The following is a 17474-nucleotide window of genomic DNA, read 5'->3' as shown; positions in this document are numbered from 1 at the left end:
AGCGTCCAGCCACTGCTATTTTCGTCCGTGTAGTAAGCAAGTTTAAACCAAAATATCCACAACTCGGAGTTGCACAAGTGTGATTTACAACTTTGACAAAATTATTTATGTGTTTTAGAAAAATGTAAGATATATGGCTAAACAATTCGTTTAGGTCATTTATTTTTTTCTCTCTCCCTCTTATAAGACCTTGGGCCGAATTCTGAAAACACACCTCTGGGCCATCGAATTCGATTATCCACGTGGCGCGGCGAGCGTGAGGCTTCAATTTGTCTCATCCGTTTATCGAAATGTGTTCCTCTGAGGCAATTTTGTTTTAAGTTCGACGTAAGGCGATATTGCTGAGTTTCAGAATAAAATTTCAGGAGGGCTTGTGTGTAAATGTAATTAATCAAAGAATTCTGAATAAGTATTAACGAATAAAAATCGTGCTATATATTTGTAATACTAAACATTTAAACAACTATTCTAATATTCTGATGAAATTCAAGTAAATCGGCAGGGGCGGAAACAATAAGAGGGCGTCCTAAGAATCATTTTAAGTTTTATATTCAAGTGAATAAATTCCTCAGTGAACTCACATGAGTCACCGTATGTTATAAACAATAATAATTTGATGCTATGTCATTCTTTCTGTCATTTATGAATGCTTAAAGTTGTTTAATTTTATAGTTATGTATATATAAAATAATACATGACAAGCGTTAACACAATCAACAACTATTTAGTAGTGAGTAGTGATTTTAGTCCCGAGAAGCGAATTCCCGAATCGATAAAATTATGTTTATAAAAATTAAATTTAATATTTAATAAAAATATTATTAAATGTCATATTTAATTATTATTTTTAACAACTATAAAAAAACGCAATTTAAAGTATGTTTATAAAATAGCAATCGTAAAATTATACTATAAAAATAATGTAATACATACTTTATTTTTGCTTGTCAAAATAATTTTTTAGAATGAGGTGCGTAGGTACGAAGCAGTTCTAAATTTTTATAGTGAATATTCTTGCCGCTGATAGAACTCGCTCGCTTTCTGTTGATGTTGGCTTAATCGTGAGCAAAGATTTAAATTTTTTAAATATTTATATTTTGAGTCCGTTCTTTGGTTGGTTGCAAATAGGGATTGCATAAATATATTAATACCGGTATTAAAAAATAAAAATACCGGTATTGGTATAATATTTAAAATACCGATACCGGTATTAAAAAAATAATAAAAACGTTACAAAAATGTCTGGGATGAATTTTTTAGCACCCAAAATCAAAATAAATTTTGCCGCCTGAAATGTTTGCAACAGAAAAAAATTGATAATTTCGATTTTGATTTCGTATTACCAAAACTGGTATTTCGGTATCTGAAAACCAGTATTGCACAGTTTCGGTATTGCAATCGGAGTTGCATAATTTTTTTAGCAGAGAAATATTCTTGTAGTTTAATAATTGTTTGTTAAATTCCTTTATTATTGTCAATTTCTTTAACGTATCAATGAAATCTTCATCAGTATTATTTTCATTAATTATTTTTTTATCTGAATTCTGATTTGATCTTTTATTATTAAAATATTTTTTTAGGAACAACTTTGAAAATAGTATTTATGACAAGATATGGCTTCGTTAAAATCTATTTAAATTTTTGATTTCAGCACTTTTTCAGTAAAAAATTAGTCTTGATTCATTTTTCACTAATAATATTTTTTTAAATTTACTCGGCTAGAGGTGGTTTTGTGTACATATATTTTTTTTTTATCAACTTCATTATTATCCTTTTTATATATTCCTTCGTTGGAATCTTTATCTTCACTATCTCTGGGGATTTATTTTTTTTCATCTTCAAATATCATGTGTTTAATGTACTGTTTATTTCAAAAAAAATATTTCTAGAATTATATATAAAAATGCCAATTAGAGAATTCTAATTTCTCGATGAATTTTCTGAGCCTTTTTTTTATTTAAATTGAAATTTGTATGAATATTTTTAAGGTAACAAATTTAATGGGTATTATTTAAATTAATTTTGGGTCAGAATAAAAGTTATATCTTTATCAGAATTATAGTGCAGCGTGATCATACTTATATTATTTATTAAGTTCTTCTTTTTTTGTCTTTCACCGTTTAGTGTCATATCCGCTATCCGTTTGTTTACTACCGTCTTAAATAAGAAGGTAGTATTTATTTTATTAAGTATTGTTGTATGTTCTTCATAGATGATGTTCTTTTAAATTTTTGCCCTTTTCTTAATTGTGTCTTGCCTTTTTTTATTTATATTGTCTGTATTACACTTTACTTGATTGCTTAAAGAAAACTTAAATCGTGCCCACAAAGAATCTTCCTCATTCGGCTAAATATTGTCCGGATTTTTTCGATCTAGTATTTTATCTCTAGTATGTGGTTTCAGTCTTTGTTCAATTTGCAATATGATCTAACTTATCATCATAATTAGATTTAATATTTGATCCGTTTTTAGCATGTCACATCTTTCCGCACGTTATTTATTAATCTGTATTGTAATTAGTTTGTATGCTAAAATTAGGGTTCATTTTGATTTATGTGAAGTTAGGTTTAAAAGGTTGTGTCCGTTTCATAGTTATGTATTTGACCAATCATTATTTTAATTCAATAATTTTTAATAGTGGATACTCAATAAAAAAACTAGTTACGCCTTTGATTTTGTATTTATTTGCTCAATTTATATGTAGTTTTTGATGTCATCGGAATGCCACTAGCAGCAAGTTTTATATGCATAAATAAATTAGTATTAATAAGCAAAATTTACTTCTGTAGGAAAATAAATAAAAATTAGACACGCACGATGTTTTGCAGCGTTTGCATTATACAAAATATTAAATAATGCAAAACAATTTTAAAAAGATTAATTTCTCAAAAAATATATTTTTTGTCAAAAATATTTTTTACAATAAAAAATACAACTATCAATAATAAAATAGCATTTTTGCTAAAAAAAAAGAAGTAAGCCAATGGCACCATAAGCATTGCGTCATGCATAACCTGTCATTGCGACAATTTTTCGACCTTATTTAGAGGTTGTGTAAACCCTTTTGTGTTTTTTTACAGTAGGTTATTATTGTCCTACAACCTTCATACTATAAGCTGTTTAAAACAATGCAAAACCTTTATAATGTCAAGCATTTTTAAAACTTGATATTAAACCTTGCTAAATAATATAAAATCAGCACATTATGCACAGCAAGAAGAAATTATTTTTAATATTGCCACCAATTTTATCTCTTTATTTAATATATATACCTACAGTAAATTTCAGAGAAATAATATTTTTTGTTTCATGAAAGAAATTTAGTATTTTTTTTCAATACCTTTATAGAGATCAGTTAATGAATTGCAATCCTTTTGTGAAAAGCGATGCACAGTTGGTGTACTAGCGAGACATGTTTTCTAACACGTATTTTAATTTATAAAACATCAGTTTTTGTAGCAAAGTTATATTGTATTATTCAACACTAAGACTATTTTAAATACGCCGGTTGTAAAATTGTGACATGACATTGAGTATGAAAAAAGCATTTATCTTTTAAATAAATTCTTGTCACATTGAGCGATTGTTGTTTTGACTGAACTTTTTCCGATTAAGAATTATTCTTTTAGTTGCTTGCTTCCCAAAATTTATTTCTCGAGAAAAATACCAAATCAAGAATTCTAATTTCTAGATGAATTTGCTGATTTTTTGTTCAAACTTATATTCGTACGAATATTTTTAAGGCAAGAAATTAAATCAACTTTGGGTTAAAATAAAAATCAAATCTTGGTCAGAATTTTATTAACATAAATATATTATTCAGGATCAGAATAAATATCAAATGGTTAGAGTAAAAATAGCATACAGAATTAAAATAATGAATGAGCATAATTATATTATTTAGGGTTAGAATAATTTAGAATAAAAATAGTATACGTTCAGAATAAAAATAAAGGACTATCATGTGAATTAAAAAATAATATATTTTATAAAATATCTTGTTCTCACCAAAACTGTTGGACAGATTAGGTGCGAGCGAGAACTTGAATACACAATGAATAACTCTTAATAAATCTGCAACGATTCAATTTAATTGTATTTAGAGCGACGAACGAAGCGGGAATAACGATAGAGCGGCGTCGGAGGGCACGCTGTTGTATTGCCACCCGACACATAGATAATGACCATGTATTATTATGCTGACCATCTGTCAACATAATATTGCACTTGAGGTTAAAATACATAGCATATAATATAAATAATGGCTATTTTTTATAAATAATGACTAAAATTTTTTTTTTTACCATATATTAAATAAGTTCTTAGCTTTTAATATATAATTTCCGAACAACTAATATTAATTCTGGCAATCTAATATTTTTTAGACCGATATATTGACTTTCAGAGTTACGCTAGAAAATTTACCTGTTGGCGCACTTAAATCTCGTTTTTTCAATAATCCAAAGAGCATTTTTATCTTTATGTGGTTCGAAATATGAAATATGTAAAGTAGCAAATGTTATTGACAATTTTTTGTGAGCCCAGAATTCAAAGTAGATCGATCGAAAAATTATTTAGTTCTCTGTTCATCAAAAATATTAAGATTTTTTTTCGATTAATTCGTGTCCTCCTTTTCATCGTAAAAAAGTTTGTCACCGTATCTATTTTTTAATAATATACTGTATTATATTATTCACATATTACTAAAAAAATTTTTTTATCAAAATTTCTCTAGAAAATCAAGAAGTAAATATGGGAATCCTTATTTCTTGAGAGATTAAAAAGATCGAAAGTCAAGAAAGGCTAGTTTAACCTTTTAGGTTGTATAATCAATCGCGATTGACTGATCCAAAACCGTCAGTACAATAAGCTCTTGTGCTGAGGTGATCCATATATATTCTGAGAATTTAAGCGCTTAATTCTAACGTGCTGCAACTGGCATTGTATTTCAATAAACAAATTTATATAATATAATTTTACATTGATCAGCAGAAAGCCCATTACATAATATTTAAATCTTGTACCTTAAAACTAAAATATTGAAAGACAGACGAAGTATTGAAAGTCTAATGAGTGCTAATTCTATTCTGAGTAATAAGACTATTTCGCCAATTCGGCTTAACACGTTTGATAGCTTCAGAGGCGCTTAGACTGAATATGTAAGCGAATACACTCCGCATATAATAAATAACGAACGTCTTCGAATTTTATCCGTACGTGTCGGACGACGGAGGCGTAACGAGGCAATTCGCATGTATGGGAAACTCTTCGTTTTGGCAATAAATTTTATTTTACGACATATTTGCATATTTTCCGGGGTGCAATTTGGGCGATTATCGTTTGAAACAAAATAAATAATCCCTTTCGCTCTTCTCGGCTGTAATTTACTTCCGTTATGTCGTCGCCCGCGTTAAATAGCCATCACGAACGTTATTATATTTTATCAATCCATCTGTCAAATGGTGTAACGGTGGCAAAATTTGAATTTAAACAACATCATTGACAATCCTTGATGTTATGCCAGGTTTCTTCTTTATTGGAGTAGTAAGCGTCTGCTAAAATTAATACTGCTAAAAACATAAAAGCACGTGATTTGCAGTAAATATTTTTGTGAGTTTCATGTTTAGAGTCACGTAATTGTCACGATGAAAATAATATTTATTGTTTGTCAGTGGATCATCTTTTATACAGAACAACAGATAGATGAAAAGCTACTCAATGCCATAAAACGTTTGTCTTAATTATTAATCAAGGTGTTTTTGTAAAGTGTTGCATCAAGTTGCAACAAACAACTGTTCTAAGCAGTTTAAATTCAATTAAATTCTCTGGGAGATGTATCGCAATATTTTACAGATCTCCGTTGAGGCGGAATTTTCTATTAGTTATTATAAGGCGGAAGTGTTTTAATCAAAAGTATTTGTGTCGAGGACTTGGGAGTGACTATATTCACAGTATTAATATTTAGAAATTCTGATTTTTCGATGATTTTCATTTCTTGAGAATGAAAATTCTCAAACAATTTTGATGAATGGAAAAATGTATACAATAAATTAAGTACAGTTGAACCCCTTATAGCGTCGAGATTGGGACTTCGTTATAGGAATACCACACAACAGTTTTTTGAGTTATTTTTTTTAAATGCGTATCAAACTTTTTCTGCAGTATTTTTTATTTTAGGATATTAATAAAAATCTATTAATGGTATAAAAAAAACAATAATGCCAGAAATGAAAAGAGTTAAACATCTTAAATCGTGTAGTTATGCATTTAATTACTGTCAGTGTCATCTAAGACTTTAATGCCTTAATTTCATCATCACTTTCATTAATAATAAATTAACGTTTATTATTGTCTTCTGTCTGCATTTCTCTCGAATTTTATAATATGGTGCTTGACATTTTTCTAATTGTTTTTTTAATTCAGCAGATCGCTCTGTGAAACAATCGCATTGAATAAATTTTTGTATTTACATGGGTTTCGCATTTAAATTTTGAAATAAAAAATTAGCTGAGTTTAGAAAGATTACGTATTATTTTAAATGCACAAAAATTTGAATGTTGGATGTTTAAAGTGTCATATATCATATAATTAAATATGACTCACTAATATTTTTTTGGATTTTTAATAGATATGTAATACTTAATTAAATAGTTTAATTATAAAAAATTAGAATAGTTGAAACTTCTTGAAAAGTGTATATATAATGCATTAAAAAATCATGTACATTGATTTGCTTGATCATAATTATTCCATAGCCATACAAAAAAAAATATTTTCTCACTGTATTGTGATGAATATCTCTGGTAAGTTATAGCGCGGCGTCATTTCGCCCGTCATAGAATACGTCTAGCGAAGTCAAGGGATAAACAGTTACAAAAACTACGCTATATGAGGGAACGCTATAAGAGGGACTGCCGCATACGCTATATGAGGGTTTACTGTATTGCAGATACATATTATTCTTAAAATAACTCTTTAAAAATTACATGCCATTAAAAGTAGAATCAAACATCCTTGTTCTTTTCTTTGTTAAAAAAATTTCGGCCGTGGAAAAATTATTCTCGTTTTGTGTTGATGTTGGTTTAATCGACTGTGAATTATTTGTTCTCTTGCCCGTCGATTTTTTTCTTCATTATTCCTTTATATGTTAGTTTTCTTACACTACTCTCTGTAGGGCTGAAAGAAATTTCTTTCTCTAATTGTAGAGTCGATGATAAATTTTCAATTTCTTCAATGGATTCTAATGATTTAATGGATTCGCAAGGATCCTTAAAATTCGTCGAGCCATTAAATAATCTGCGACTGATTTTTCCCCCTTTTTTAACTCTATTTAACATTTGTGAAACGTCCATTTTCTGTTCAAACCCAAACCTAACCTAACGAAAGTTCTAAAACTATTTATAGTCTTGGTCCAAAATATTTTTTTCATGAACTCTTAATATAAGAGAGTTAGCCAAAGTATATTCAAACCAATTATTTATTAAATAAAATTATTTGATTTCAACTTATCCATACACTTACATAATTATTATTTATTTCCATGCGATGTATATATATATATATATATATATTTCTACTAGCGAATATTTAATTTAATGGATATGCGCTAGTGAAATTATACGCTGCTCTAAATTGTCTATAAAACTCATTTTAATAGTTTAGATATTTCTGCTTTTGAATCATTTTTAGAGTGGTGAAAGATTCTGGATTTTGCAAATATTTAACATGACATCAATGTCTGGTTTCTTTGATTATATAATTTCTCTTTAATTGTCTGTTGAAATTTTGAGCTTAGCTCAGAATTAATATTTTATAATTGTTTTCACAAAAAAATTAAGGTACCTTCAGCAGTTAATAATAATTGCGAGACAATTGTCAATAACAGCTGTTGCCACTTTATAAAAAAAAACAATTAAAAAAAATTTTTGTATTATCGAAAAAGAAAAATAGCACTAAATCGTTTTGCATTCTACCGATTCTCATGCATAATTTATTCTTATCGGAGCGGGTTCTTAGATCACCAAAGCAAAGAAAATCCGCCGGCCGGTTAGAGTAGTGGAAAATCGTTTCGTATGCATATTTTAAACATCTGACACTTTTGTCATTCTCAGACCCCAAATAAAACCTTCCAAGAATCAATATTTATAAATAAAGTCAAACGAAATATTTTATTATAAATCATTCTAATGCTTCATGGTTTGTCCTTTTTTTTGTTTTTCACCATGGCTTAAACATTTAACAGATATCTTTACTTAACAAAGTTTTGAATAGCCAGCATTTTAAAACAATATAATAAAAAGACTGGCTAATGATCTTAACCGAGAAGTCTATTTTTAGAAAGAGTTTTATGTTGTTATAATTTAAGCTACGACTGTTATCGTATTCTCAAATTTCGTTATATCTCATATATATGCCATATATACCAAGATGCTAAGTAATTATTGAAGTAGAAAAAATGGCAGATTGTAACATTTCACGTGAAAATCACGTAACGTTAGAGCCACTGCTGTACCCATAAGAAAAATTTATCATTCAAGTACCTGTCTGGAGAATTAAAACTTGTTATTGTTAAAGCTATAAGGGATGTTCATTTTATAAAGTCAATTTTTTAAAGCAATGTTTGTAGAAATTATGACTCTTCATTCAACTTTGCTACACACAGAAATAAGGTCTTATTTTCAATTATTTAATAGATATTTTCCAATCTAATTTATACAAGCAGTATTTTTCTAAACATACAGAAAAAACGGAAGTCCGCCTTACAACTTTTAAAACTAAGTTGTAAGGCGGACTGTCAGAAAATTATATAAATTAGATCTTAGTAGGATTTATATTTGTTATTAAGCATTAAGTGCTATTTTAGTATTGTACAAAAAATCAGAAATTGCGGTCCATAAAATATTAGCTTTGATAAAATTATTTCTGTGTGTAAAATTTTAGTTTCTTAGTTAGCGAACGTATATTATAAATAATATACATATTTATTATTATCAATGTTATTAATTAATCAGTATAATCTAATCCTTAATATTAATTAACTACCTTTACATATTTTTGTTATATCATATTCAATTCAATTTTATATTATTTTTACATATGAACATTGCTTATAGAGACATAAAAAAGCATTTTTTTAGGTAATATTTTTAGCACACATTTCTTATATTTAAAATATGCTTATTCATGTATATTTTCTATAAAATTGATATTATTTAATATTATCATATGAAACATGATTAAATGGCATGAGTCTGCAAAATTTCTTCTCAGAATCACCGATAAGCTACAAAGGTGAAACTTAATAAATTATATCAAACTTGTTTTTGGGACTTTTCTAAAATTAATATTAAATCAAACAATTTTGACAACTCTCTAATGATTTATTAGTGATGTATTTTTTTAAATTAAAGTTTTAACAGTCAGTCGTGCTTGGCCGTTGATATGAGTACGTATTTTGTTGTATCTGTGTTGAAGCACATTTGGATTCCACATTCCAATATTAAAAAAAAGTTGAATCTTGAAGCTGAGTCGTCTTTTCTCAATTTGCCTCTCGATAAAATATGAAACTTTTCTAAAAGAAAGTTTTATATCATCCATCTTATATTCAAGACCTTGCTCCTTGATGATACGTTTTCTAGACGCTGGAAAGAGGGCTGTCGGAATATTTTAAATAAAAACCAATGTTAATGGAATTGAAAAAAATAATTCAGAAGTGGGATAAAGTTATATATTTGAAAGGAAAATATATAATTTTAATCATTAAAATGAAAATGAACATATAAAGTGATTTTCTTGTTTCATTAATGAAACAACATTAATTTTGGGAATACCTAATATAAATACATCGCTACTGAGCTTGAAAATTAAACTTGTATAGTTATGTTTCAGGAAACAATTAATATTATTTGCAATGTAGATCAATTCCCAAAACTATTCTAAAATTTAATATAGCAATTTCAAAGTTCACATTTGGCGAATGCATCTCTTAAGCCGAATCCGCCAAATAACTACCCACCCAAATCAATATATGTCAAAGTACACGAACTGTTCGAATTTATGCCATCCAACGTTTGCGCAATGTTTATGGGTCTGCAGAGCCAGTTTTATGTGTAGCATTCGTAAAACTTGAACCTTGACCTCTATCAACTTTTCGGGTTTAAGCTCTAGCGCGTTAAGCTCTAATTGCTCGCTTTCATCCATATATCACAAATGATAAATTTATTGCACATACAACTTTTATCTTGCGTAAACAGAATACGTTATCTGTATGTGCTAAATTGACGCTTAGCAATCGATAATGTGGATATAAATAAAAAAAATAATTATATGGTGAGTGAAGTGATACTATTATAGATAGATACAAAAGTGATTTTTATTAAATATATAATATAGCGTTTTTCAATTTGTCACACAGGAAAAGTTGCTAGGAAAATATTAAAAAATAATTTAAATGGAATTCGTGATTCAAAATGATCTAAAATAGTTTGGCAAGAGTGTGTCAGTTCCTGCTTTCAACGTGTAAATGACAAAGATTACATTTATATATGACGATCATGAATCTTTTATAGCTGAGAATAGAGAACACTATAAAAATTAAATCGATAGATATTATGACGTAATAATTTTCTTTGCTTTCTTCATTAAATATAAATAAATCCGTACTGACAGTGATGGAAAACTTTCGATGGGTACAAGTATTTTTACTCCGTCTAATCAGAACTCACGATCTACCTGTTAAAGCCATAAATCGACATTTTCGACTTGAAAGTTCAAATCACGTACCTCCACAGGACCGAGCTTAATTCTTGATTTTATGTTTAAGAGTTGTCATTTTCATCTCTCTTTAATATATTTTTAAATTAAAATTTCATTATGTCCTGATTCGTAGATATGTATAAAAGTTAATTCACAAAAATCTTTTTAAAATATCATTTTAAAGTTTATAAAAATAATTGTAGAATAACAAGATGGTATAATAAAGTAATCAGCACGATATTTTAATTTATTTTTGATAAGATGTGGCACATGTAAAAATAGCCTCAATGAAATAAAATTTATTTCAGATTTTTATTAGCTATAAAATATATATTTCTTACCAATGAAAGCATAGATGGTTGCAAAAACATGATTAAAAAAATTAAACTATATATTTTTATCCTGTATTTATTTTTAGCTATAAGATATAAAAATAAAACTTTTAGCTATATTTTAAAAGTGTTTATTAAATTATATAAAATTTATCGAAAATAATTGGTATGAATATAAAAAAATATTCATTTAGAAAATAATCAATCACACAATGTTGCATTTGATTTTATACGACAAGATAAAAATTGCGTATATAGCAATTGATGTATAAGTTGGTGACTTATACCTGAAAGACCTGGGTTCGAATCCATATGAACTCTAGTGTTTTTTTTATTATTTTGATCATATCTGGGAGATTAAAATTTGTGATTTTTTTATATTTATAATTTCGATCGATCATCCAATATTGGGTTTTCTTAAATTTTCCTAATCTCACGGACCAATATGAGGAATAATTAAAATAAAATCGAACTAGGTCTATCGATTATAATAATTTATAATTAATAATTCACAAACATTGATTTTAGTCTGGTTACTCACTGCTTACTTAGTAGTTATTGATTGTGTTTACCCCGCTGTAACACATTGGGCTAACGCCTGTCATTATGCAATGAATGATATATTTTATTCGCTTAATTTATAATATTTTAATTGGCCAAGATTCACAATGAGTAGTTTTTAATAAAAAATAGATCTTCAAGTTCATGTTTTATAAAGACATAATACATATTTTGTGTTATATAACATTATTAAATTAGACCTCAGCTAATTTTAATAAATAAATACATATATTTTATACATTTTGTGTATATGCATATTTATGTTACTTTAAATTGTTTAATTTTAACTCTTTTTTAACGTGTTTATTTAATAAAGTGTTTTGATGCAAATTATAAATTAGTATTTATTCAGACTTGACTGACTGACATTGAAATATAATACAAGCAAATATGATATTGCTGTTTTTTTTATTTTTAAATAAAACTAGAAAGGTTATTTAACCTTGTTTTTATAATAAAGATATAAACAATAGATAAATATATTGTTGTAGTAAACATCAAAATGAGTAATCAATGAATCTTGTAACACTGATAGGAATCGATATAATTTAATCGGATTTTCACTTAAAACGCTGAATTATTATAATATTGATATTGCGTATCGCAATCTAATCACCAACATTATTATCTAATACCTCAAAATTTAATACAATACATGTACGTACAGTATTAATATTGTGTATTGTTTCGGTTCAATATTAACAATCATGGTGCGGTTTTGCGGTTGTGATGCGACCTTTGTTCCATGTTATTGCATTACATTATTTTATATTATTCTATATATATATTATATGTATGTGTACATAACTTTTTATTAAAACTTATTGATTTTTACGACAATGGCGACGGTCGTAGACAAATTTGACCTGGACTTTATTTGAAGATCGCCCGCCGATAGGCAACGGTGTATTGTGTGTTTTTCATTTAACGAAAACGCGGGTTTTGGAAAATTGACCAACTATGATAAAATATAAAATTGGTCGTTTATTGCCGAGTAAATAAACAGCGTTAAAAATCGTTGTTTTTTTTTGTGGAAGCTATATAAAAAGTTGTAAACTATTTATGATTTTTTTAATAATTTATTTATTAATCTTATCAATATTTTGTACGGTCTTTAAGAAATATTAAAAGTTAAATTTCATTTAAATCAGTATGATAATAAAATAATCTTGTAGTAAAAATATTGTTTTAAGTTTTTCGTTGTTACAATATTATTAATATATTATATGAAGCGATAATTGCCGATGTATATAATAAAATGACACATGAAAATCATTTTGCTCTAGAAAAATGCCACTTGGAACTTTGCCACGTAAATATAAACAGTTTAAAAATAATATATTTCTAGTAAAGTGCGAATTCTTTGCGCTTGATTGATTCATGATGCAACAATGGTTTCAGGAATTGACTTTTTTAATAAAAAAATAAAAATAAATGACAAGAATCATTCTGCGAAAATCTGACAACACGACACATTTACTGCTATGATTTAAAATAAATAACGATTTAAATATAATCTACGTTTTCTACAAAATCTATCCTACGGCTGGCTTATCCCCAAGTTGACATACGAGAATCAGTCGCATTTCTGTTCTTGCAAGAGTCTCAAGTCTTGTATAAAAGTTTAGCTCTTAGTGATTCTGTGATACCTGGTGTGTATTATTTATAAATATATAACTACTCCAAAGATATTAAATAGCAATACAATTAATTACGAAGCAAAATCCGTAACTAATTTGTCGTATTAAACCAGAAATGTTGACTCGATTGTCCGAAATTAGTGAATTCGCCCAGTGGTGCTCACATCAAAGTCGGTCATAACCACTTGATGAATTAATCGAGTTTAACTCCGGCAGTTAAATTGTAACGGCGTGAGTTAATTAAGTTTAGGTTTTATGTACATGTTAGTAGCTCCTTTTTACGATCAGAGTGAAAAGTTTCTTTAAACTATTTTTAATGCTTGTAAATATACATATATAAAGTTTGATGCTATTTAATATTTTTTTTTCCTGAAAAATAACGTGAAAAATTATATATCTCACGTAATAAGCCCTTTTTATATTTTTCATAGATAATGAGCAAGAATATAATAATTTATCTTACTCAAATTACTATATAGCGAATTTTATGTATTATATTATATAATACTTTTGCTCTACGTTACATTGACAATAATTAAAAATAAAATTTGATACTTTACTTTCAGTCATTGTATTTAATAATCAGAATAATCCATACTATAAACAATAAATAAAAAATATAATGTAAATATTATTTTTTTTAACTTAATTCATAATTTAATAAAATATTTATATACGTAACGAAATTATTTTATTTATATTTTAATAGTAGCTGTGTTAAATTTAGTATGTATAATTATATTTCACTAACATTGAAACATTCGTTTATATACTCTAGTTTGGTTTAACAATTTCTGTTTAATTCTGTATATTTACTTCGAAAAATTTGCAGCTCTGAGAGCTACACTTTCCTATGGTCTCGATTGAGGATACTGTGCCTAACAAAATAAAGTAATGAACGGTGTCCGACAAAATAAAGTCAAAAGTTCAGTGTCTGGATATTTTTGATATAATCTTAAATGGGGGAGGCCGGACTAGGACGGACGCCTGGCGAATAGTGTCCCGGTCCGGTATTTGCTTGCTTCAATGTATGCCCTCCAATAAGCAATAAATAAAGAAACCTTTAATCGCGTTATGTTCTCGAAAAGCAGTTTAAAAGTGGCTCAATCTTACGTTGGAAAACAGTTTCAAGAAACGATTTTTACAGATTGAGTTTTTTAAATTCAGTATTCTTGGAGGAACATAAAATGCAGTAGTGATAGTTACGTAAAATATATAGGCAGAAGTAAAATTAAACTATTCTAGATGATCTACAATAATTATTACATATCATATAGCATATTGTGTGGAATTTATGTGGTGCATGCGTTAATTCTTATTTCTACTTTTATTAACAAAAAATTAAAATATGTCACACAAGTTGTGAAATATTTCTGTTTACTATGTATTTATAAAATTCAAGTCGTACCGAAAATTAACTTGAACCTTTGGAGATAGAACAGAAGTTCAGAGTGATAGTTTTTCTGTTTTTCTCAGGTTTGTTTAAGTTAATTTGGCATAGCTGTACTTTGTGCGAGTTCAGTCAAATTCTTGCTATTTTAAGATGAAAGTGAAGTAATAGTTCTATATGAAAGTTTTGACTAAAGGTCACGTCGAAAGTGTTTTCATATATAATCCATGATAAATGTGTGGAAGTTTAACGTCCCTTCCGATCCTTGATTCTATGAACAATACTGGTGACACAGGGAGAAATAAGACTCTTTGTTTTTATCATACATCTTATTAGACTTTGTGGTGTGTTAATTTAGCTACATCGCTCTTTCACGAAATAAGCTATTTTAAAATTCTGTAACTATTTCGTTAGGATATTTGTTGTTTTTGTGTGTCCAACGGTTTCAGGTCACTTGTTCGGAAATACTAATAGATAATGGTAATGAACGTTGTTTTGTGACGCTTTTAACACATTTTTCAAACTAATTTTGACGCAACGATTGATTTTTTTTACGTTTTTTGTTCTATGAACCCCTTTGCTAGTAAATTAAAACAAACGGATCTTTTCTTAAAATTATTGTGAAAATCAAGCTGCTATAAAGTTTAAAAAAGATCTAATTGATTTGTTTTTAATGTTACAGTGCTAAAAACCTTTATTCACATTAATACGTTTTTACAAAACAAATTTCATTGTTCCCTTCACAAAATCAAAATCAGGGAACACCAAATTTCTTTAAGAGGTCTTAAGGTAAAATCCAATTGTAGTAAGTTTTTTAGTCTTAATATAAAGGAATTTATGATAATTTAGTTCGGCATCTTCGGTTTCAGTGCTCAGAAATAATTATCGCCGCTCGGAAACGCTCTTTGGTTTGTTTGTCATGCCGATGATTCCTATTAAACGTTGTTTTGTGACGCTTTTAACACTTATGTCAAACTAATTTTGACGCAACGATTAAGAGTGGTACCGAAAATTTTCTTTACTTTTTTGTTCTATGAACCCCTTTGATAGTTGATTATAATAAACAGATTTTTTATTAAAATTTGGAAGTCATATGTATTTGTGAAGCCTAGTGTTGTTCTCTTTATTATGAAGGTCTCTTTGGACATTTAATTAATTATTTTTTATTGTCACAGTGTTAAAAACCCTGATTTACATTAATACGTTTTTGCAAAAAAGATTTATTAATTTCATTGCTCGCTTAACAAAATCAAAATTAGGTAACACCAAAATTCTTAAGAGTTCTTAAGGTAAACTTTAATTGTTGTAAGTTTTTCAGTCTTAGAATAAAGGAATTTATCATTATTTAGTTCGGTATCTTCAGAAATACTAATAGAGAGTGGTAATGAACGCTGCTAAGAAACGCTCTTTGGTTTGTTTGTAATGCCGATGATATTAAACATTGTTTTATGACGCTTTTAACACATATTTAAAAATAATTTTGACGCAACGATTAAGGGTGGTATCGAAAATTTTCTTTACTTCTTTTGTTCTATGAACCACTTTGATACTTGCTTAAAATAAAATTTGGGAGTGATATTTGTGAAGTTTGCTGTTGTTGTCTTTATTATGAAAGTCTTGTTGGACATCTAATTAATTTGTTTTTATTATTACAGTGTTGAAAATCCTGTTTCATATTAATACGTTTTTGCAAAAAAGATTTGATAATTTCATAGCTTGCTTTAAAATAGGCAGCTCTCAGAAAACACCAAAATTCTTTGGGAGTTCTTAAATTAAACTTCAATTGTAGTAGGTTTTTTAGTTTTAAGAAAAAGGAATTCAGCATCATCGATACAGTTTATATCAGTAAAAAATAATTGCTAATATATGGTCTAGCTTTCATATTATATATATTACATATAAATAAGTTCTGTGATGTTCAGTGTTAGAAAATGTCTCTTTTAAAAATTCAGAGAATATTGAATTTCAACTCCATTTTGATTTTGTGTTTCACTTTAATGTTGGCCTTTACTCTCTTCTACCACAATAACAACTCATTTATCCCATTTATATGATTAAAATATCTGCCAGATAAGATCATCTATTGATAAAATCTTTTTTATTTTTCTTCAAAAAAAATTTTTTTTTTTTATTGTAACTACTGCTTCAATACTTATCTTCTTATAAGCCAGTTTTTTGTAATAAAGAAGCAGTTTATGTTCCGATCTTTTTAATTATTGATTGTTGCCAACGCATATCTGTGTAAAATGTTTTATTTTTTAATAGTAGCAAAATCAGATTTATCTATGATCTTGTGAGATAAAATATAAACGAAACGCGTAAACTGATTGTGTTTTTTAAAATGATCGATTTCAGTTAAGGACTAGTTGGAATAAGATTATAAGATTCTTTAGTTCAGTGATTATTAACTTAAGCACTTTTGACGAAATGACGAATTGAATATTTCAATCTAAATTAATGTGAAATTAGTCATCACGTAAAAGTGTGAAGGTGTAAAGCATATTATATTATCTATTTATATCTCATTAAAATTTTCTAAAATTAAATCCGTATTTTTTACATATTATTCTGACCTTCAATGTTAAATTTCAGCTTTGGCTAAGCAACATTGAAAACTTTCCAGAAACGTCCAAGCCGACGTTTTTGTCAACTGCACCCAGCGTATAATCTCATTTGGACGCTCATAAAAAGCGCTACACAGTGTTGCCAGTTTCCGGAAAAACTTCCGACATTGTAGCAGCTCATGGCCGAGCTTTTCCGACACGTGAGAAATTAAAACGCCGCGACGTGATTGAT

General features: G+C 27.8%; 1 protein-coding gene across 4 annotated transcripts in view; it reads left to right on the top strand.

The window, feature by feature from the left end:
- The window catches only part of Eip63F-1 (Ecdysone-induced protein 63F 1), a 93696-nt gene that overhangs the window by 20512 nt on the left and 55710 nt on the right, over positions 1 to 17474 (top strand). Inside the window, exon 1 of one of the 4 annotated variants that reach the window (XM_088183427.1) lies at positions 13189 to 13300. The exons of the other annotated variants lie outside the window; for them this stretch is intronic. The gene's annotated coding sequence lies outside the window, so the exon portion shown is untranslated. Of the gene's footprint in view, positions 1 to 13188; positions 13301 to 17474 lie in introns of those variants that run through there. 4 annotated transcript variants of the gene reach the window in all.

The sequence above is a fragment of the Plectrocnemia conspersa genome, unplaced genomic scaffold (genome assembly GCF_051122295.1).
Source record: "Plectrocnemia conspersa isolate PC_06_02 unplaced genomic scaffold, ASM5112229v1 ptg000003l, whole genome shotgun sequence".
Classification (NCBI taxonomy): Eukaryota; Metazoa; Arthropoda; class Insecta; order Trichoptera; family Polycentropodidae; genus Plectrocnemia; species Plectrocnemia conspersa.
The sequence above is the reverse complement of the archived record's forward strand: the minus strand, read 5'-3'. Positions and strand labels throughout refer to the sequence as shown.